We start from the raw sequence: 25126 nt of genomic DNA on the forward strand, positions 1-25126 counted from the left end.
AGAGTATAGAGAGTATAGAGGCTGGAAGAGCTAGAGTGAAGCAGAATGGAGCAGAATGGAGAGCGCGAGGCGCGTAGGTACACGTACACGGTAGCTAGCGTCTATATTTTATATCCGGTACACGAGAAATGTCGCTAGGGCGCAGACTCGAGGCAATCGGGGTCGGTCGGCTCGCCAGTTACTTTTCGCGATCCACCGTGGCCGCTCTGCCGCGGCGCAGGTACACACAGGTCGGACGGTCAGTCTCACCACGGAGTTCGTCAGTCCGACGACGGATAGGGAAAGGGGAGAACGTAGTGTTCGCGCGAGATCTCTCGTATCTAACTACCACGCTTCTCTCTCGAGATTTTGCTTCGCATCTCGACTCGGATGCCCCGCATAGAAGAACCTCGACGGCAGGTAACGTGCGAACGTAAGAGAAATCGAGCAACGGATGCGCATGTTGGCATGCGTTAACATACGTTAACGAGATTAACACGCGTTAACAGAGGTTGACACACGAGGAAGAAATACACACGGGAGAAGCAGGAGAGAAGGATAGTGGCACGCGAGAGAAGAAGGCGGGAGACAGGTGAAAAGGGAGAGAGAGTAACTGTCAGCTTACCGATTGTACTGGGGCTGCATCTGCCGCACAAAAGCACAGCTTGCGCACTGTTACGCCGCGTTACCGAGCTACTTGCGCGAACCACTGAACTGTGCCGCTCGGTCATCCCTGCCGAGCCAGTCGAGAGCTTTCGTGCGAAGTGTTTACGTCGTCGCGCGGTGAAACACACGCTCCTGTTACCGCCTGTCTGTTTCTGCTGTTCGCGTTATCCTTTCGTGTGCTCCTCTTACGCGTTTCCTTTTACCTACTTTGCGCTCATTCATCTTCTTCTCTTCGTTCTCTCCTGTTTGCATTCTGTCAGTCGATCGGTTAAGTAACCGGTTAAGCTGAATCAGCTGGTGACGTTGTTTTGTTTTGGACTGTATCGTCTCGTCACGTGTGACACGAGCTTCCATCTATTACATAATCTTACATATATTCGTGAATGTCCATAAATCAGTGAATCGTCTCCATCGACTCGTTTTTTAGCGCGTAATCGTGCAACCTAGTCGTGTTTACGTAGGGGACAGGTCTTGTCGCTGTTCGAGAAAGTGAAACGGGAACGAAACTTTCTCGTCGCGTGTGAGGGGTAAAAGGATTGAAAAGTCCCGGGGCAAACTGGTCGGCGACTAAGCGTGTTTCGACGAGGAAAAGTGCAGTGAAATGAGAACTGTTTGCCCGGCTTTCTGAATCGGTTGATATCTTCTTAACAACGAAGCGACGCGACGGTCGAAAGCGTACGCGCCGTCATATTCCCGTAGGATTAAACCGCGCGTCCATCCACGGAACCTTATCGTCCATCGTGGTGCTGTCGTTAATATATGCCGTTGTTAGCTCGCGTCAGCGTATGTGATACGGCGACGCGCGAGTAAGGGAGCCGTTTGGTCGATCTTGGTGAACTGTTGTGCGGCAAAGTGACCTCCACAAAGTGCAACGACGACAAAACCATACAGCCTCGAGACGTGATCGTCAGCATCAATGATAAACGGAACCAGAGCATCGAATTAAGGTGAGTTCCCTCGTGGTTACGAATACAAACTATACGTACCTATATGGATATTGGGCGGCTGGAGATATCTTTACCGCGCGATTCGATTGATTTGCAAACGTGAATTATTCGGGTTTGCATGGCTGGGATTTAATTAGAGAGCACGGCTGCTTCGAATTAATCGATGGGAATTTCGGAGAATGAAATTATAATTGGCTAGGGTAGAGCTATGAATTGGGCACACCTACGGATACCGTGAAAACATTGTGGTCGATCGTTCTACCTTTTTTTATTCCCTTTTCTCGGCGATTCACATGTACACACACTTGGCAAATGTTTTTTCGATGTCGATTAATCCCTTTTGCGTTTATTCCCGCGCAAAGAAACAGGAGTTGCCTGTAAATGTTCCGTTTAATTAAACGATGGGCGCTTTGAGCCGCGCGTCGCATCGCTTGAGTCACGTATTAAAGAGAGAAGAAAGTGGCACGGTTCGTTATGATTTTTATATTTCCGGTATTTGTTCTATTCCCTACGACCTAGATACGCGTATACGCTTTTTTACACGGTTGGTTGAAGCGTCCCAACGAAATAACGATTGTATACCGAGTAATTTCGAAGAGGGTTGCGGGGATTTGAGAGGACGTATTCACGAGAATAAGCAAAAAATATTTCCTTAATGTGGCTTTGCGCATTGACTTCGTGTACTCTTTTGTTATATTTTAATAACAATAAGGTATTGTTTATCATTACGTTTAGTTGGAAAACGGTGTAAAAAATTTGGGAGTGTGCAGCATTCGCGAAGATAAACAGGAGAACAGTCGTCAACGTAGCAATCTGCAAATATAATTTCCTTGTTTCAAGTTGAAACATTGCAATGAAAAATACCTGTGTCTACGTACAAGGATTTGAACAAATTACAAATATTATATTGAGATAATCTAAAAGTGTACAAATGTACTTTGTGCGTCTTTTGATCATTTCAGTTTATTTGAAACGTGCAGTACCATTGAACGCGTCTGAGCAATTTTACGGTATACTACTTAGAAATTCAGCTGATAGAGAAATCAACATAGAAATTCTACGTAGCAATTTACTGTGTTAAGATAAATTCGAAACACGTTAAACACGGAACCATGTTTATTTCGGAAAGTTATTATATACATCGAATTTCTTTATAAACATTTTATAGTTTCTGTCACGATATAAGACGTTGCATTATATCTTTACATTATATTGAAGCCGTTAACCGCAAATACAGCAATTTCTCAGTGTCTGCGAAGTATATTAAAACAGATTCGCGGATTTACATTAACCGGCTCGCGGCTTGTCTATTTTTATGAGCGTTATACACTTTTAAAACGTTCGACCCATTTTTCAGATCGCCCCCGTATTCTTAAAGCTTCGAAACTAAAGGAGATGCTCCTTTCCCTCGCAAACCTTCGAATTCTTCGAGAATCGCGCGAAACTTTCCCACGCGGCTGTACCGATCCGCTTCGAGCTCGCACCTCCGCCGCTTTTCTCTCTTTTCTCGCGGATAAATTTGATATTTTGCGACCGAATTTATTCGTTTCGCGCGCTTCGACGTTCCTCAATCGCAGGTACAACATTTTTCAACGATAATTCCACGCGTCTTCCGGTAGTACTTTTGTTAGTATGCTTTATGCGACATTTTGCACTGCGCTGTGACATGAAGGAAATTTACAAATATTCTTGTAGGATTTTAGACATTTGTGATACTTATTAATCACAGAATTTTTAAATATTTTACTATGTTCAGTAGATTCATAGCTACCTGATATATAAAAGTAGTTATACGCTTATCTTAGTCATTAGTTTATGATCATTAAAACTAGTATTTTTTGCAAATATTCCCACACATATAGACAAGTATTCTTGTAGAATCGTGTAATGTCAAGAATATTACGAGCAATGATACTTTATACAAATTAAAATTTTGTTGTTCCAGGTGGTAGATATTATATTCAGTACCTTACTATATTTTCTATGAAAACTTGCATTTTGAGCGTATTAACGTTGAATTAGTATTGATTTCAGTTAGCCAGAGATCTGAAAGAGGATCGAGAGTTAAGAGCATTAAACAGTCGCACATTCATACTTAAACTACGAGATACTTTCTCAGTAAAGTAGTCATTGAAAGGAAAGTAGTTTAAAACCTTTAAAGGCGTTCAAAAATTCATTGATTACCTCGTTACTTTGCAAACAGTACCCTCTTTCAGCAATGAAACTCCTAAAATATTAGAAAGATAATAGATAATGTAAAGCTGTACAATATTGTGAAAAGTATCCCGGTTAAAGAAACTCATGCCGTGGATCTTATATTAATAATCAAAACACTAAAAAAGGTCTTTACCTACAGCAAATATTTAAAATATTCCAGAAAGTATAGAATATATCCAAGCTCTAACATCTTTCTTTTATTTCTTTACAATCATTCTTAATTCAAATAACGTTCAACTTTGCGGCCATAATACTGTATTTACTTTGCAATGGTTCAAAGCTTTGATTCTCTCTCTCTCTCTCTCTTTCTCTTTCTCTTACATCTACTTTACTTAATCGGTGTATCGAAGAATACCTTTATCTCTTTAACAAAAGTTTTAGGATTATCGTATTGTTCGTATTCGTAAAACGAATAAAATCTAACGATATTAATTTTATGCCAGCGGCTGCTAATACATTAAAAGTAAAGTTTACAGCAAATTTTCGTAAACAATCTGTCAAACAGCGCGCGGGCTCCACGCGACCATGAATCGCGTTTTGCAAAACCCGCCAATGGCCTCGGCGCGATATTCGTTAAACGTAATTGCCGATTAAACCGGCGAGGTGTGTGCGCGCGCGCGTTTCGAGACCGATTAAATTAAGTTGGTCGCTTTTACAAAGCGGCGAACCACCGCGGAGGCCGCTCGTTACATGGTGCACGAACTTTTATCCGCGCATCGCCAATGATCCGGCCATAAATGATCCAGTCACGTGACAACTCGCCAGTAGCCGCAAGTTATTCGAGTAATCGTTTTTATTACAGAGTATGCGGCTAATTTCCGTGGCGTAACTCGATTTCACGCGATTACAAGTCCACCGTCGCTTTTAATAGCTATTAATATCGGCTCGATGACGTTTTTAAATGGCAACTGGGAGAAAGAAAAGAAAAAAGCGGACGTAATTTTTCTTGGTATTGCAACTCGATATATAACGTTAACGGTGATCTGCAGGCTTACGTCGATGAAAAAAAAAAAAGAATGTGATACGATACGTCGCTCTATTGCTTGACCTGTGCTCTGCAAAAAGGAGAACTCTTTTTTTCTTCTCCTTCCGTTTTTTCTCTTCTTCTTCTTTTTTTTTTTTTTTTTTTTTTTTGAGGTCGTGCAATGTTGAGAGCAATGTTTAGAAAGAGGACGAGTTTTTAATGCTACGTTTTACTGCGCTTTAACGCTGCGTTTTATTTATCTGCCGATGTCGCTAAAATCCCTTGATGTTGTTGAAACTCTGGCTGGCAAGCGGAAGAAATCGACGTTTATTTCTAAGAGAGTGCAATGCAAAAGTCTCTTTTCAAGCGATAAAAAATATTCAAATTGAGAATTTATATCGTTTGAGCTTGCTTTGAATACTTTTATTACGAAACAAATAATTCTTTAACCAACTGCTAGAAATATAAAGTCATGATGCATAACGAAATATATGCAGATTAAATATTACTATGATAAATAATGGAGTTTTTGATTGAAATTAAAGAGGGGATTCTCGACCGTCCAATATTTGGCACGAAGACGAACAAGACATACTCAACCTGAAGTAACATTGCGTAGACCACAGATGCATTTTCTACTCGACGCTGTCGATAAATTTTTCAACAAATGTCGCTAATTGAAGAGGCCAGCGAACTCTTGGTAAAAGTTAAGCTCTGGCCGCGTCGCCGTTATTTACAGTTTTATCAAAAGTTCCGGAATCTCTGACCCGTCGACGCGATTATTCCTCCGAGAGAGAAGATTAAATATACAAATGTAATAGAAATTAACTATGCTCGGGATACTTGGAGTTCTCGGCTTTTCTGCTTGATATTTCCGTAATTGAGAGGGAAATGCAAACAGCACTATTTTAAATTGCCAGCGAATCGCGAATGCGTGTCGGAAAGAGAGAAGGAGATAGTAAGAAACAAAAGGGAGAACTCAAACGTTTCTTCTTAAATGTTTGTAACATTTTTCTGGCAGCCAAAGTTTTTAATATTGAAAATTATTCCTCCGATTTCTATATCTGGTCTATAATACGTAGATTCTAAGAAGAAGGTATTATTTTTTCAGAATTCGAAGATATATATATGGATATATCTTATTACAGAAATTTATAATTCTTCTATATTCACTATTCATCTAAACTTGAAAGTGTCGTTCCTTGGATACCTTTAATATCTTTGACATTCGTCACTCTTAATTATTCGATTTTTATAACTTCGTTTCTAATGACTACATACAAACATTTATCCATTCTATTTAAAACAGTCAATTGTTAAATCTGAAGTAATATTTCTCAATTACTGAAGAGATCTTAACTTCATTTTGATATCCTGTTACATTTTAGAATTAAAAATATTCTCCTTTTTCGCGTTAGAACGAACTGGCTTTTATTCTGGAAACTGCAAAATAGCATCGCCTCTTGCCATCTATTATCTATTCTCTATTCACACATGTCACTTTTTACCAACCAAAATCAACTATCTTGATCAATGAAAGATAAAGTCTCTCACTGAAATGAAAGAAAGCTGTATTCCTCAATATTTAAATTTCTATCACTTTTCATACTGTTGCGGTATCTTCATTAAATCCTGCTATAATCGAGCAGCGCATCGATCGCCAGTAACGAGTAAATAAGAGGAAGGAAAACATTTCCACGCGAGTTTTCAATTTTGCCCCGAGAAATGTCTAAACGGAGTCACGCGATCGTCGTCGATGCACGAATGATTGATCATGAAACCTTCTTTCCTTCTAAGAGTGATTCAATAAGTGCAATCAGATTCTCAACTAATCGTTATACATCTCGCAGATACGCAGTCCGGGTCCGGGCGGGTGGCTCGATTTCCTCATCATTTCGTACGGACATACGAACGTCCATGTGACATCCTCGTAACTGTGAGTGTAACGCAACCATGTGTGCGTGTACGCGCCACAAAGTAGAGTCTTATGCAAATATGCTAAAAGCATACCCGGAACGTTCGCGGAGTTTTAACGCGCTACTTAACCGCGTGTTACGTGCGCCGACAGATCGATTTACCTGTGCTGCTCCTCGTCGCACTGCCTTTCTCGTGTCCATTATCTCTGTCCTCTTCCACCATTGCGTTTCTCTATTTCGTTGTCGTTTCCACTTGTGTTCCATGATCTCCGACCTGTCCACGAAATTTCATTGTTGCAACGTGGATCATTAGTGATGAAGGAATAGCGAATTTTGAGGAGTATGCACGCTAATGCGAAGGTTTTAAACAAAATGCGGATGAAGTATTTGTGAGCACTTCTTCCCTTGTTCTTTGCATTCGTTTGAGAGGTTATACGATAAATAAAGTACGTGTAAGTGCCAGTGAGAATCATTTAAAAGCGTGTTTCGAGCTAAAACTTGATTTTAGGAAATGAGATTTTTCAGTCAGCCAATTATAATCTTTTATCTTAGTGTTGAAGAATAATGCGTATGATAAGCGGATGAACGATAGAGGTGTGCGTGGTGACAGAAGTGATTTAACTTATGGTATGTTTCGTCGTATTGATATTACGAAGTGGAATACTGATTTTCGTGTTACATTGGAAGAGTTCACCTAGCTCGTTGAGTGATTGTAGTTTATTTTTTTCGATGTTGATTTGGTCCATTTTTTTTCTTGCTCACTGGGATCGTTTGAGCGATCGAACCATGGCTTGTTTAACAGATTGAATTCGTTTCGCTGCACCGTTGTATGCAAATCATCATTCGTGCAGTGATGTACAGTAGAAGTGTTCTTTGTGCCTTGCGGATGTTTCTCGTAACGATCGATCGTTTTTTGAAATTTATATAGCATAAACAGCGAAAACTATCTGAATTTATCTTTGATAGTCGACTTTAGGATTAAAAAATAACGAAAAGCAGTCACATTTTATATTCAGCAAAAATTTTAAATAGACTCTCGGTCGTAATTTGAATGAAATGTGAATTCGCAGTTTAATTATTTGCATATATTTATCGTATCGTTCGTAGTAGAAATTTCTGTTACAAATATACAATTGAACATGTCGTAACATTATTCGAAATTTTAATGTAACATTATCGATGAATATAACAAATAGTATCCGACCTGAATTTATAATATTTATGAAGTAAGAAGAATGTTGAAGTGATCGCCACTTCTAAGAAAACTCTACATCTGGTCTTCGGTTTTCCCAAGCGCTAAGGTCATCGATAGCGCATAGACAAAAGAATGCGTCGATGACAGACCATAAGCGGTACACGTGCGATGTTGGCTTCAGGGTTCTTATAGACTCAGGGTAACATTGTAGCGTGAGGATCTGGACCAGCTTACATTGTGTTCCACACTTTGTACTTTAATATTCACAATATATATACTTACAATACCTTACAATTTACCCACGCGTTTCTTTGATTCCACGTACATCGAATAACTAACAAAAAAGAACCGTAGATTCTTGATGGAAGTATACGGTAGAAAGGTAAAATGAATTTAAAGCGTATCATATCATAAAGCATTGCAATACATTTATATAAAGACTCTTTTCCGCGTGTTCTATTGCCCATGTAAAATTGCAATTTCGTATTATAATGTTTATATTATCGGTATTATTTATAATTTCCGAATGCATTTTCGGCACTGTTGCAAGTAGCTTCGTTAAAAAACCGATAGAGATTTCCACATTGAATAACATTATATGATCGCGATCCGTAACATAATCAGTACTGGCATCTTTGTGCTCGGTAAAACAATGCGCGTATCGTTTCTGCATACCAACGAAATTTTTAACAAAATACCGCCTCCCTTTTAATCCAGGAAATTCGCTGCGTATTCCGCGGGGCTCGTTACTCGGTTTTGTAACGAAATTTATGGAAGTGGAATTGGAAACAGAAACTTCTGACTTTAAACGATATTGCTTTCTCATTTACACATTTTACGCAACTTATCGAGCGAATTTCAATACACGTAATAGGAAAACAGGTGTAGAAGTGAATAGAATGTGTAATCATCGTTTAACAAACTACATCCGCCGGTATTCATAAACGTTTGCAAGATTTATTTAGATTTATTATCTTTTAATTCATTATATTAAGATTCATCATCTTCTGTATTAAAATTATTACATTTATACAGTGGAGAGAATCTTTGAATCTTTAAAGTTTCTCTCAATGTTCACTTTCGAAACACAGATATTAATTTTGCATATCAAAATTTAATTGTTATTCCTTCTACTATTACAAAGTTTGAGTCGAGTTGCTCGAGATAATCTGTATAGTAAATACGAAGCAATTCGTTAGCTTTAAAGCAGAAAACAGATACAACAAGATCTCTGTTACAAAGTACAGAGCAGCAATTGACTAGTAGAAAATTGATAAATTCCTCTCCTTTCTTATTATGCAGAAGCCCGTGATCTACGATTGGTTCGCATGACCGACTGCTTTGTATATTATCGAGCTTCGTTTCTCAGAAGTTTCGTACAAGGCAAACGGTCTACTGTCCCGCTGTCGCGGTGGAACTTCCGGGAATATCGAGGGGAAATTCATCGGAAAAGAAAAGTGATTACCGCGCCCGGTGGCACTAGGTCAAGTATAACTAGAAGCGAAATGTAAAAGCTGTTGTTACCGGGCGAAGGCGGGATTTCTTTCCTCCCTGAATTAGCGTTCTCTTCCGAGAAACTCTCCATTCGCATATTCTACTCTTTCTACCTCTCCACCCTCTCGCCCACAGAAGCGTTCTTTTATTATTCAAATGGAATTCCTCCTCTCGAATCGTTCCGGGGAATTTACGGATGTTTTTGTGCGCTTTTATTCGTCGTTATTAACGAGCAAAATCTCTTTGATACAAGCGTCGCTGTTGTATTCGCGGCAGATAAGTTGTGCTGATTCTTAATCGCGTGTTAATTTTAATGCGAATTGATGCTGTACACGGATGTACTGTATATCATGCAATTAAACGTGATTTTCTAGCTGCAATTTCCAAAATTTCGAAAATATAATTGAGAAACGTGTCGCCGCAAATTTTAATAGCGAGTTTGGCGTTTGGAAAATTCTACGATAGTAATGTTTGTGATTAATTATAGTTATATTTCTCCGCAAATAACACAAAAATATATATATTTTATATGTTAAATTAATAAAAATCGAGTGAAGTAAATGTAGAGCCACTATCACAGTTAATTAATAATAATCACAAAGCAGCAATTTATTCCTATATAAATCACAGAGTAATAATCGCATTCGAAGATAAATGTACACTAATAAAAAGTCAGTAAGACCATGGCATTTAATGTATGTACACGTACTCTCAACTTTCCCATTTCTACTGGCTCGATCCTCGAGCAAGGTTTTTTGCTCGATCAGGGGTAGTTTGTATCGCCGACTGAAAGGTTTCAGCGATTCACCGGGTACGAGGCAGGCGTCTGGCCAGAGACGATGTAGCACTTCATTCGGCTTGCAGTGCGCCCCATCTCCGCTATTCAATACCCATTAATTTTAATGGATGTTGGCGGTTAGTTTAACACGTTTCATATTCGCCGGGCACAATGGACGCCGTCGCTTCCGGGACAATTTCGTGACGGCGAACGTTAAACACCTGAGATGAGTGCGTGTAGTACGTATGTACGATTGACGGCACGGCAGCTAGAACTCGCCGCAACGGGCTTCTCGCGTAAATTGCCGCGGCAACGCATTGTAGAACTTTACGGCCGGTTCCGGAAGTGCTTTTTACGCGGTCCCGTCTACACGAACCTCGGAGTTTTTACATCCGCCGCGTATTACGAATTTCAATTCGCCAACGCCGCCGTCGGCACTTCGCTTTAAAATTCAACCGAGGGACGCGGCAGCATCAATTCTCTTTTGTACGTCTAAGGTGAATTTTATTCAAACGTTCGGGCGAATATCGCGTTAAAATAAACCATTTCCCTCTGCCCCTCGATCGAAATTTCTACAACAGGGGGTACCGCGATTCTGCGGCTTTCAAGTCAATTTTTCGCAGACGGAGACCTTGCCTGGGTGAGTCGGAGAAAGCATGGCCGGGCTGGTAGTATTACGGGTTCGACAAGCTGAATGGGCAGAATTGGGTAATGGAGATTCGTGAATTAACTGGTTTAGGGTAAATGAATTTTTGTCTGGATTGCGTGGATTATGTTCGTTATACAGTGTTACCATTCGCACTCGAGCTTTTGGTATCCGTAGTTGTATTCGAAGGTGGTTCGTGTAAGATTATTTAGTTTCAACAGCTTTAATTAACTTTCATTCCACAACTTTCATTTACGTTGTTGTTTTATATTCACAAGACTTCGACTTTTTATTATTAAGTTTTTATTAAAGCATCCCTTGAAATACATGCTCACCTTATGTCTAATTACGGAGTATATCATCGAAGCTTCCTCGAAATATCGTTTAAACCCTTCATTATCAATACAAGAGATTCCCCTCAATTACGCCCTTAATTTGCTAACTCACCCTTCACAAAAGACCTAACCCTTCCCCATAACCTATCGCGTATTATGAGTTTACATGTTCCTATACTATATTTCTTTTAATACTTCACGCATTCTATTGTTACCAGACTACGAATATTTTTTTAAATATGTTTCTGTGGAACACACGGAACACGGAGCGAATAATTAGAAGGGCCAAATGATTACGAGATCCTTTTGTTCCCGAGAGTTTGCCTCTCTATCTGTCTCGCTTATCCCTGCCTCCCGTTCATATATATATACAATATATATGTATGTATACGTCCATGCGGCTGGTATCCAATACCCATTAATTTTAATGATGAACGCGGTCAGTTTAACACGTCCTGGACTCATTGTAGCAAGCTTGTAGGCAATAAATCATACGCCCTTGTCACTGAAAAGTGCATGACTCAGATAAGTGCGGGCGTTATTTGTTACACCCCGGCTGCCTATCCAGTCGCCTCCCTTCTTTGCGTTGCGTTACACCCATGATCACGTATACATGTGCACGTTATGCATTGCTGTTAGGGAACGTGATATCGTTCTGATACGCGATCAGAATACCTGTCCGGTTATCTAGCCTACCAAGGGGGATAAAGCTCCGTTAACCAATTCCTTTTTTCCTTTACCTTACCTTTGTATTCTGTTTTCTGTTCTTTCTTGGTTTGTTCGTCCTCAGTTTAATGCTGAAATTTTTTATTAATAGAACTCCAAGGAGATTTGTTATTCGTTTCAGTTTTCAATCACTTTGTCTTTCCACCTTTTCTTCATTGGAGCGTGTTCTTCGCCAACGGATTTTGTTTTTTCTTTTTCCTAGCTAAGTATTTTCTCTAATTCTTCTCTATCTATTCTACCTATATCACCTTGGCTTTCCTCTAATTCTAATGATTTTTCGCTAATGTCTGAAGGGTAGTTGGGCTGATCAATAATTAAAGATTATAAGATTTTCCATAATTGTATTTTATTCTACAGATATTCATTCTTCAGTCTACCTATTAAATTTCTACCAAAGTAATTCCGCAACATTCCACACATATAATAAATTTTGAACAGTAAACCGTGTCATCGAACTAAATATCTTCCAAGGTCGTTTAAATTCTCTGGAACAAACGAGATCGTTGCTGGGTATTATACGCGTACTCGATAGTCGATCGTCTTGGCGGTTTTGCGCTTGATAATCGAGGGTGCTTCGTTGAAACGATTTCAACTTGGCCGGGATTAATTGTACAGGGCATGATTTCCTCATTACCCGTGACGCGGCGAATACACGATTCGTCTCTGTTCCCCGCATGCCGCGGATGGAAATCCAAAATCAGTACACATCAGCGTGCAAACGTCAAGCCGTCAGTTACGAACAAGCCTCGGTACCTCTGGTATTGGTGTGTATACAAGTCGTTAAAATCAAACGCATACGTCAGAATTGACGTTTCCTCGCACAACGAAATCTGTTTAGTTTAGCTAGTTGCGCCGCGGATTGTTAAAGTTCCATGGAATTGTATTAATCCCGCGGAAATGGCGGAAGTTTGCCGGAATATCGCGGTCGTTCCTCGTGTCTACGTACTATGTATCGTGATATTCGTTGATCTTCCGCCAGTCATGATGGGATTATTCCATTTCTTGTACGATTTTGCGTTGATGAACAAAAACTAAATTTTAGTCTATTCTAGACTTAAAATTTTACTATTCTATACAGCTTATACGACAAATACTAATTTTGTGCGGATTATTTTTTAATGAGAAATTTCTTTTGAACAGCAAGTCAAAGATCAATGCAAACAGATTAATTTGTTTTTATTACAATTTTATTAAGATTCCAAAGGTGTTAAATAATCTGAAATAATTACGTTCAAGTAGGTAGGAAGTTAACTCGTTTTTGAAACTGATAATTGATATAATAAGGTAATTTAAATTGGACAAGTATTTATGTCCGATTTTGATAATGTTAAGCAGACTAATATATCTCGATTAGAAAATTATACTATGATGCTTAAATGTAACGTTTGACAGTAAATCGAATTCTAAATACGTAATAATGTTTAATTTGTGATATAGCTAGAATTTGTTGGCTTGGGTCATTATTTTGTAACAACATCTCTCGCACAGTAAATTAGAAATGAGGAGAGTTGTAATGGTGCGTCTCTATACATTATACATACATATACCTTCGACACATTCGGTGCATGAACAAGTAATATTAATGAAAATTCATTAGTTTAATGGAATAAATACGATACTGTCAAGTGAATTTTTCATGTATGGTCTACTTGGATGGAATCGTGTTTTCTCAGTGCCCGAGTTAAATAAAAGTCAGGAACGAGGTTTCAGAACGAGTTTCAGTACCATTTATTTATCAACTGTCGGCGTATAAAATAGAATACTTGGGGAAAAATATGTAACGACTAAGATCATTGTAGATACTTTGTTAATATTTAATATTTTTAAAATAATGTATTTGTACTATTAAATTTGCAAATACAAAGATTAATGAAGCTATATTAAAAGCATACAATGGAAAAATTAAAAGTAAATTACAAGTAATAAATCAATTGTTTTACAGGAATTAAATTTCTTGTAGAAATAAAAATTCCTAAACCAAATAAAATCCGATAACACACAGGAACCAATTTAAAGACCACGTTTAAATCGATTGTATCACGCGGTACGAAAAGGTTCGTGTCTCCGTGAAGAACAGAAAAAAAAGGATGGAAAGAATAGCAATGAACAAGAAAAGCGTTAATATCGCTAATATCCTGGCTTATCGATTTGGTTGGTCATGGCCCATGTACAGTGCTACGCACGCTAACCAACCGACGAACACGCGATAAAGCGTACATGAAAAAATGTTTTCTGCTTAAGCACTGAAATTACGCTAATTGCTACAGACAACCAGATTACAACTCTCCAATTACGTAAAAATGCCGGACGTTCATCCCCCTATGGCTCGTACGTATTCGCTACATGTGATCGCGATTAACGAGAAGTGTCTGTATCTATACTGTTTCACGATCTGTAATGTGAATATTTATCTATACAAAAATATTCAAGTTTCATTACCTAAGTGAACTATTTATCGAGGTATATTTGAAGACTAAACGATAGAATTAACGTATTTCCATTTCATCATAGCAGTCAAGGGTTAAATACAATGTAAATTATAATTAAAACCTAATGTAAATTTCTGTGTAGATGGGATTCAACTCACCTGTCCAAAGTAAACTTCGCAGACTCGACTCAGTTAGCCAAGGAAAACAAATGCGACTCGATTCACATAGTGAAGAGATAAACAGACGGTCTTGAGACTCAATCGACCGTCGTCCTCGTCACTTACCTTATATTGCTCGAGAGAAAGATTATATATAAGTTTTGTACGACTGAATCAGTGACCCGAATTATCTTGTACATTTTCGTTCTGACTTATTATTCTACTTTTTCCGCTTGATGACTTTAAAAGCTCGACGCATTTTCTCCGCGAAAGCAGCGATGTTTCCAGTTCGATTGTCGATCAAAGTCTACTTCGATTCACTTCTTACGTTTTGTTTTAAATTTACTTCGTGAAAGACCAACTGAACATTCCAGTTCCAATATAGTAAATTATGCGCAAGTTATTTCAATATATTAATGATCCTGAGTGTGTTCTATGTAATATTCTTGTGATTCTTACTTTTTCCGTTTACATTGAAAGACTTTTAAAGAATGGAAAATTAAATATTTTTTATATTATTTAATCTGGATTAATCTCTCCATTTATGATCGGTCGTTCATTGTTTCTGTGGCATTAGGTTTTTTTCGGCGGAAGAGATAAGAAGCCAAAAGTCTTCAGAAAATCATACATTATTATTGAAATTTTCCGGAATATTATATCTTATATACCTACTCTATTTCCATAATATTAGAATATAAGGACCTATTTTTAAATTTACTTTAAATTTACCTAGTACATATCCTGATAATATCAGACAACAGAAATGCGGTTCATACATCAAATTTTCTTACCAATTTCCATACTATACATCAAATTTTCTTTACAACCACTGCTAACTTTAATCAAAGTTATCTACATGCAACCATGTCTCGAATAATATAGTGAACTACTTCTGTATTATTCAAAAGCATATAATTCAAGACTTACAACTTGCACAAATTTTTTACCTCTGCACAAGACGCATATATTATACATTATTAGACAACCGTTATTTGATCGTACGTGTAACTAAACTAAAAACCTAATTAAAAAGCTACGATATAATTGGAGGGTTTGACGTAATTCTTCGCCGTGTTCTTTAATAATTTTCCTTGTGGTTCAAGCTCCATGCTATTCATGCCTAATGCCTGTACTTCAATCGCATTAGCAAATTATCAACTCATTTTCTCATATCGACCAAAGGTCATCCCATAAAGCTACTGAAACTTCTGCGTAATAACTATCCATCAAAGAACACAACTCCGAGAGTTTCTTTTGGCGAGGCAAAGAAAGTGATCGCGTGTTCGTGTCTCGATCGATTCCGTGAATATTACCGAATAGATTCACTGTGAACGAACACAACGGAAGAGAGGGATGGAGGAAAAAGAAGAAAGATAGAGAATTTATCACGAGACGAATTTTATCGTTGATCGTGCACTGGATCGATGAGTAAAGCTATGCTTATCGTGACGACGTTCTCGCCACGCCAGACGCTTAAGCGAGAAGACCATGGTCGTTGTTCCGTGTCCAATGTTGTCTCCGGCATTTCCGACGATACTCAAGCAAGGTGATGCTCCTATTTCCTCGTACGTCTCGCAGCGGTGACTCGTATGACACGGTACCACAGCGCGGGCATAACTCTTCACTATGTAGGGCAACGGTGCCCGAGGTTCCCGACTTCCGGAAGGATAAATCACCATGCGAGCACGCGCGAGATAAGCTCTGACTGTTTTGCATTCGCCGTAAAAGTTGAATAGTTTTCGACTCATTTTAGACTCCTCAGTCGACCCACTTTTCGCAGTTTAACCAGTTATCGACAACTGATCGATTCGTTGATAGAGAACTCACGATGAAGGAATAACGCGGTTCCTTTCAGACAACGAAAATTTGTGTGTGCTTCGTGATTTTCGATCGGGTTAGAGTTTAATAGGCGTTGTAATTTGGGAGTCGGTAATGCAGTTTAACCCTTTTGGGGATTGATGGATCGATAAGCGTGATTAAGTAACGTAATTGGTACACATCATGTGTATATATGCTCGAGCGTCTGTAAGTATTTGCTCGTGCATCGAATATTGTTTACTATCATGGTATGATAATGGAGAATAAATATGTTTATGTAAAAAGTGTTTATATAGAGGTAGACAAAAAGATAAATAACAAAATAAAATAATAAGAAAATATAAATAAGACGTCGAAAAATTTTGTTAGAATATACCTCTAAACGTTCTTCGTTCATTTATTCCCATTTATCCCCAAGTTAAAGCACACGTAAATTACATAATAACTATACTGGTTACCATAATTATATTTGTGTCTATTCGCACGAGGTATTCGAAATAATATTGGCCTGTACACATCAGAATATTTTCCAACGAATAATTTCAGTGAATAAGTCTCTCGCAAAGAGATATCGAATCCACAACCAGTCACAGTTTAACACACGGGCGAAATCGAATAAATTTTTCTCTGGTACGCTATATTAATTGTTGTGAGTGAATTGTCATCGTACTCGTAGGCAACACTGTTGGCCATAATTTCGATCAATTTTGTGGCGTGCACGAGGAGCATACGAAATTTACGTGTGGATTACGTAATAGTTACGGCTGTCACTTGCATATCAATGAATCAAGTATCGACGGGTGCTGTTCTGACTAAATATTAATAGATGAAAGTGCTTCCTGTTGAACGGAAACGGAATACAAGCGAGACAGTATCCTTTCGAATCTTGCTAATGGACGTTCAACACGCGTGTTTTAATCCCGCCATTTTCCAAACCCGAGTGCGGTCGCAATAGTGGTGGGACGCGCAGAAGTTTCGATAACAATTTATCACTCGCAGACTAAAGGTATGAGTAATTTATTTCGATTTGGCATTAGTTATCTAACTGTATTCGCCGCGTTGTGTACACACGTAATACTGTTACCGTTTATTCAGTGGAATCAGCGCGTTGAATATACTGCGTTGATTAGTATACTCAGCGTGTAATCGTGGTTGTTAATTATCGGTTAGCTGTCGATTTTCTTGTATAAATTGCGTTGATTGAACGGAGGCGCGGCAAATACGTTTATTGGTGGACGGAATCGGGTTTAGGCGAAATTAAAACGTGAACTAATTATGGGCATACAATTCCTGTCTGTTGGAGGATATTCCAACCATTTCACTTTTGATGGACAATATATTGCGAAGCTTGCCTCGTTATTAAAGTAACAAATGGGAGATGGAAATTTCATACGTATATTTACAGCGAATGATTGAGTTTCGAATGTTAAAGATGTAATAGATACGCGTGATAATAATTAATTGGAAAATGGCGACATGTTGAGAGCAAATATTATATTTATATTTTTATAGAAATTACCGAGCAAGACTCTCCGAGAACCTCGCGAATAATGTTCCAGTATGAATAACAAGGTACTGTCGCGAGATAACAGAGCAATCTAGTTGGAAGTAAATGTTTCGTTTCGTAAGTCTGTTTCGAGGTACAGTTAAGAGCAAGCACGTTTACTTCCGGTTCCGTTACGTACCTCCGTTTGTCTAATAAGCTTGGACATGACAGCTTCCATTTGAACGCCACCATCTAATTTCCACTCATTAAGTCCGCTATAAATTTGCGTCTTACGTGTATATCATATTCGAAGTCGAATCTTTCGCGATAGTCTCTCTATTTAGACTCTCTATTTAGACTTCTTCCAAATAAGGAACTAAATTTTTTAAAATTTATCTTATAAATGCTACAATTTGAAAGAATATAAAATATGTCTCTATATTTCTTCCGAAACTGTTCGTTGATCACGAAGCACGAGCAGATATTTCTGAAGCATTACCATGTTCTTGAAACGCGTCTATGTTCGACACTCGAAAGAGTGCCATCAAACGTCTACTTCTCGATGCTTTGTTGGCCCTTAAGGATCCTCTGTTTCAGAATTTTTCCATGCTCGTTGCATATGTATGAAGACATTATGCCACGGAGGTCGCGTTTAATATCACGTGCTCGTCGGTGGGATCTGCATAATTTATAGATGATTTTTAAACGGTGGCCCGGGACGAGTCATGATATAAAATAGATGTCGTGACAAATTCGCGTTCTACGGCGGCGAATCTCGCGGTATATAAACGTCGGTACCACACCGTACGGAGTAATCGGCAAATTGAGGATCAGTGTAAAAGTATGGAAACTACGTTGGAGATTAGACTTTGAATTAATGGCCGACCATCCGGGAAGGACTATAACGCCTATCGGGATCGCGAACCGGGCCGGAACGGAAGATTACCCTGGGCAAACTTTGTCATTTCTGACGTTCTTCCGGCCGGTTCACTGTGTCATCCACCTTGCCTCGCCACGTCGATATCGCCAGACCCGATCCAATTACTCTCCAATTAAGTTCCGCTCATTGATTCGATCATCTTCTGTTCGTGTAACCTTATTAGCGGCCATACGTGAAGCGACTACCCTTTGCCACGTGTAGATTTTTATTTGTGATACGCCTGCCCTGGTGGATACACGGTGAAATTAACCCAAGCAGAAAATGTAGTCGCGCGATACGTATATCGTGGATGTATATGGATCTTGAAGTGAGGTTAAATATTTGAATTACGACAATTACGAGACGTGATTAGTCGACGATACGGTGTGTTTCGTTCGATACGAAATAAAAATTCTGTTATTACGAAATCTGATCTGTGTCGAATCAGATAATACAAGAAAATGATATGTGATTACTAAAACTTTCATAAATATACGAGAAAAAGCAAGTAGCAGATCGGAGACTTTGTTCAAAGGGTACATTATCGATTTACAACGAGAGAATTCTATTGTAGTCAGGTGATGGTTTGGAATACTTGAGGTTGATTTATGGTGTGACCCGTACTGACCTATTTTCCCAAATTCTCCGCCCTAAGGCCAGTGTCAGAACACACAGTATACTATAAATATTACAAAAATCTCTACGAATAACGATAACCAAGAGTAACGATCTATACTCGGCAAAACGATCTATCCGTTTAAAAAGAGATCAATCCGATCGACCAAATAACCGGTGCATTCAGGTTTCTCGGTGCTAGCCATCATTATCGAGTACGTTCTCCATTTCCAGACCCAGCTCCAACGTTTCTCCTCCATTATTCCAGTCAATAAAAAATTACTTTTGGGGCGGGAGTGAGTCTAGGGTGAACAGAAGCCGCTTGGTGACAAAATCGAGCACGAAGACCCAGAATTGTAGAAACAGGAATCGCATTAACGTTGCCACGATAAGACGTCTGGCGAGCGGACTTCACGAAGGCTGCTCTCGTTATTCCAGTCACACACGGCAAGATAACGCTTTTCCCCTTTCGCAGAGAAGCGACGTGTCCCCCTTTCCTTGGCTTCCTGTCCACCGGGACCTCGTAAACCCGCTCTCGTAACAATCCGGTAACCTGCCCACTTTCCTGCTCTCCTCCGTCCTCTTTTCCATCTCCGTTGCACCTCCTCTAGGTTGTCGTGGCTTCTCGTCTGTGCTTGCCGTTTCTACCAGCCTCCTCAGCATCCAGCTAGATGCAACTTTGTCCAAAGCATCGTAAGATGAAAAGCGGTGACTGTTGCGACTAGACACGTGACCCATGCTTTTGGAGAAAAGGAAACGAACGAAGTGATGTTCGCGAATAAGACATGAAAGCTGTTGATTCGCAAGCTACGATTTAAATTTATCGTTTACTATTTTTATTTTCCAAACTTGAATGTTGTAAAGGTATCCTTGATGGATGGGTAGTGGCAAATTTTTGTCTCGTCAAATTCGTATGAATAATTTTTCGTACATCATTAATTTGCGTCGATTATAGTAATTTTAAATCATTGTATTTACATTATGAAGGCGCGTGCATGGTAGCTGGCGGAAATGGTTCCGTGGCTCCTTCTTGGTCTCACCGACTAGGAAATTACGTTCTTTGATGGTCGTGTGCGAGACTCGCAAGAAAAAGTTGGCAAAATGAGCGAGCTGAAGTGACTCCGGAGACCGGATACGCGTGCTGCCTGAGCTTCGTTTCCGCTACATCGTTTCCCCTGATCTTTGACTGACTTTCGTGGAAATTTCTCTTCTCTCGCATACACATGTAAGATTTTTTCCTTTTTCACAACTGCACCAGAAGCCAAATTTCAAAGACTGTTTGGACTAGCCTAGGTTAGTTTGCGTCAAATTGCGCACCGGCTACTTTGAATCGCGTCAATTTTTGAAGTTACAAAGTTCTATGCTGAAAGACCGAGTTTGCATGGTGCGGATTTTTGTGTAGGATGCAAGGCAGAGCCCGGTTTTCAGGAAAGGAGGATCGAAGTTCGTTTGGTTGGAAATGTACGCGAAGTTGAATAACTTTTTAGGCAAAGAATGGAAAGAGTAGAAAGGAAGTAGATTTAATTACTAAGTAGTTCTGCATTTAGGATTTTCTTGTAGTTATAGCGAGACAATGGTCATATAACATTCGCTCAGTGTTGAGTGCTACATGCAAATATATCAAAGAACGTAATTTGTTAATGCAAGAACAGATTCTGTATAAAATTATTTAAATGCTTCGACTTGGTATTTTCAAATAAGCTGCCAAGAAGTTAATTAAGTTCTCAAGGCGAATGATCCACCGGCTTTGAATTCCTTTTACCAAAACTTCACTTTCAACGACCTCAAATTCAGCAAATCAAACATTCCTCGAACATTTGCGAGTTCACTGCTCACCTTGAAACAGTTTTACACACAACATTCGAGCTAACTTCCCTTTGAGATCCTCTTGCAGGCTCCTTTATAATCGTCCAAAGAGGCGTGTTTCTAATGGGTTGAACTACTAGACCACGTAAATCGAGCGTAATTCTCTCCGGATGGATTAATAATTTCAAATAGTCGTAGCGACCAGGCGTGAATATAACCGTTCGAATAATTACAGAGATGCTTATAGGTGCATATTTCAGCGTTGAACAAATGTCAAAATACACCGCTGGGCGAGCGCCAAAGTGAGAACGGCAAGGATATATGTGCCGCTGGCAGGGTCATGGGAGGGAAACTATACGTTGCGCATAACGTTGGGTCCATTTTCCATTATATTCCGATGAAATATAAACCGTGCCGTAAATAACAATCCTTTATACCGAACGTTGCACAGAGGGCGAGTGAACGCGCGCACCTTCATACACTTATACGCACACACATAGCAGTAGCCGGGTACGTTAGTGCGATCAAAAGATACGCATGAGCCGTCCCGCAAATGCATTAGGCAAACTGAAAATACACGGCACCGTGTTTCGCACCATTAACATTAGAACGCGCCGCCATCACCGATCAATTAATTACGAGTTCGTTGTTATTCGCCTTGCAACGTGAAGGAGAAGATGCATGATAACCTGTGGCGGACGTGTCGAGTGACGATTCTTGCCATCGAAGGCTCTGCTGGTTATTTATGAGGCTTTTGGATATTTATGCAAGAGAATATAAATAAATAACGTTTAATGAATATAACTGCGTTGATTAAATATTATAATCTTAACTTATATTACTTTTAATGGAAGTTATGTTACTTTCACGTTTATCGTTATATTGACATCAAAATCAATAAGTCGACAAAATTTTACTTGTTATATTCCTTTCTCATAGTCTTCGTATATCTAGAATTATGAAGTACAATGTTACTGTAGTTGATAATTGATCATAGAATTATAGGGTGCAAGTTTTATACAACTGTAAAAATGTATAAATCGCTTACTTGTCATGTGATGGACAGAAGAATTAAAAACAAGTGTTTTTTGACTGCTAAATAATTTAGGAATGAAACAGTTAACAGAGAATGATACGAATAGCGTCGCTAAGGGATAGTTATGTGCGCTGTTTAGATTAACGAGTTATGAATTCGTTTAACACTGAGTACGTATATAGGATGACCCCCATACGCCATATCTGTTACAAATTAACGTTGCAGAGCCAGGTTTGAATTTTAGATGAAACGAGGATACAGAATAATTTCGATCTTCGGGCGGTTGTTGGTTTATTAAATCGCGTGTTGCCCTAGGTTGGCGTACTCTTAGTTAGGTTGGTACACTCTGGTCTAGTTTTAGACTCTCGTTATAGTTAAAACTCTGTTCTACAGTTTGATAGTCTGCACAATTTTTCAGCCGTTCGCAGCAATGTAATAAAAAAAGTTAGTAAAATTTATCTGTGTTGCATGGACAGCGTTTTTGTATCATATTTTTCATAGTGAATTCATTTTCTTCATACTACATTGTATTATATGATGATTGCTATTAAGATGAGTTATACGAATCCTGCAAGAGTGAGTTTAAATAATTAAATAAATAATTAAATAATTCTTCCAACTATAAATCCTCAAAACTTACCATTACGCTCTTGAAATTATATCGCGAGTCATACAGGTCCATTCTTTCCAATCTTTGATTACTTTTTATCACAAAGATTGCTATTTAATCACCACGGTTTCCTTTGGAAGAAATATCTGAAATTTCTGTCGAAGTGACCCGATTCCAACGTGCAGTTTTCTTACCAGTTTACGGTTACAGATGTTTCGTTCGCATCAACGTCGATTTCCTCATTACTCTTACTTTATCACGGTATTTCATTTTATCCTCTTCGAGCAGAAGCAATCGGCGAATCGACAACAGGAAATATGTTTGAACCGGTATAACGCAATTTTCCAGCAAAAGACACTTATACGCTTGACCATGGCCATCGAGATTTGTGGTGTTTATCGAATGGCTCGTACCTGTGGTGGTTGCCATTTTTCTGTCGACCATCACCCTTCCCTAAGCACTGCTGGTGCTCGAACCTCACGAGCAGTGTTCTCAGAGAATAATAATCTCTTGCGTTTTTCACTCTGTGATAACATTGTAGTCGATACTCTGTCGTTTTTGTCGTTAAATTAGAAATATCTACATTTTTATAAAATTAATAGTGTTGTGAATATCTTTATGATAATTTCCGGTGTCTCTACCCTGTTATACATACTCGTTTCTAACGGGAAATTTTTTTAAATATGAAATTAACAATTAATAAAAGCGAATTGATCATACTTGAAGTTTAATGTTACTATAAATTTAGCTAAGAATGTGAAATCTGTAAATTTACTCATTTTTTATTACACGTGAACGAAATAGTAATATTCCGCTTGGTGGTCCACGTAGATATCGAACGACGTTTCTGGTATCTGTAAATACTTGAACCAGAGCAAAGCTTGTAAATTGAGTTACGAGCCCGCCTAGTTAAACGTTAGGTTCACGTCGCTAACGCGTGATCCCCGCGGACATCTTTTGATAAACGAAGTTTCGAGTTATGGCGCACAGCTCTTAAGTCAAGTCATCGTGCCGTGTGATTCTATCAGTAGAACTGGACCTCGATCTCGAAAACTTCAATTACGTCGCTGTTCCTTTTGAACGAGTTGGTATACTTGGTGGGAACGCGACCAAATCATTCGGTCATCGTGGCCAGAATTTATATTTTTACTGAATCCCAAATCAATCGAGGTCTAAAAGATATATTAACAACTGTTAACTGTTTCGTCATGCTTCCAACGTCACCTATTTTCCGCTGTGTGAAGAAAATTATGACCGTTCAAAAGACAGAATTGTAGGTTGTAGGCAATTGGCGAGGAAGTGCGTGCTGGCCCGTTATTGAGGATAAGTGGCCAGAAAGAAATATGCAGTGAGTGTATTGCTCGATGCAATTGGAAGTGTTTAGATTTCTGATAGAGCGCTGGGAAATTAGTAGGTTCTTGGATCCTAGTTTCTACGTATGAAGGATCTTTCTTCCACAGAAAATTTCGACGTGGGTTTTTAAATACAGAACATTGTTTCTTTTATTTCAAACCAATTTCCATATAATTCTGGCTTTCCTCACTTTCCTCAAGGATAATTCATTTTAGAATTTTTGAATCTCATTCGAAAGTAATTTGCTAGTTATGAAATTACGTGGATGATATTCGATTCTATTTATATGTATATGCCTATCATAGCGAGATAATCGATTTTTTCACGATTTTTAACCACCGGATTGGGCCATTTTCTTCTGTCTGGAAATGACGAAACATTTCATTTGAATATACACGCATGTATATATTTCATGCGTGATAACCAGATATATTCAATTCGACATATGTTTTTGACACCATATGAATATATGAATATTCTATTGGACAATGAACTATACGAATGGAGTTTGTGATATTCACAATGCCACGCGTCATTACCTTTATTTCCGGTCATTAAGCCCGCGAGAAAAAGAGAATACGAAATTAGTCGAATGCAAAATTTTGTCATCGACGGGCAAATTAAAGAAAAGAGCAGACCAGTAGTTGGTTGAATAGTTGGGACCAATCAGCGTGAAGCTGTTTTCAATCATCGACGGGTTACACGGTTCGTGGAAACGCGATGTTGTGACCTACCACCTAGCCACGCCACGTTGGACGTGTTAATTAAAAACGTACGATGACTGGGTTGAATTTATCTCTGTCCCCTGGTGAAATTTCGCAATTCTTCTCGAAATAATTGCTTTTTCTCCTGAAACATCCGTGCATTGCGTAACTTTTTGTGGAAGAAATAATTCCAGTCGAATAATTTCAAGATTAGAAGTCATTCAGGGCAGTCATAGAGAAATAAAGAAATTTTCATCGTTCTGTAAAAATATTTCGTCACTCTTCAAATCGTACAAATTATAATCTTTTCTTTAATTATGAAACTCATC

At 38.8% G+C, this 25126-nt stretch overlaps 1 protein-coding gene across 5 annotated transcripts in view; it reads left to right on the forward strand.

Moving 5' to 3' along the window:
- The first annotated feature begins 209 nt into the window (after positions 1 to 209).
- LOC132908869 (teneurin-a) overlaps positions 210 to 25126 on the forward strand; it is a 709702-nt gene continuing 684785 nt past the window's right edge. For 4 of the 5 annotated variants that reach the window (XM_060963257.1, XM_060963282.1, XM_060963275.1 and 1 more), the window contains exon 1: positions 210 to 1592. The gene's annotated coding sequence lies outside the window, so the exon portion shown is untranslated. The remainder of the gene's footprint in view (positions 1593 to 25126) is intronic. The other variant, XM_060963292.1, reaches the window with a different exon arrangement.

This window comes from Bombus pascuorum, chromosome 1 (assembly GCF_905332965.1).
Source record: "Bombus pascuorum chromosome 1, iyBomPasc1.1, whole genome shotgun sequence".
NCBI classification, from domain to species: Eukaryota; Metazoa; Arthropoda; class Insecta; order Hymenoptera; family Apidae; genus Bombus; species Bombus pascuorum.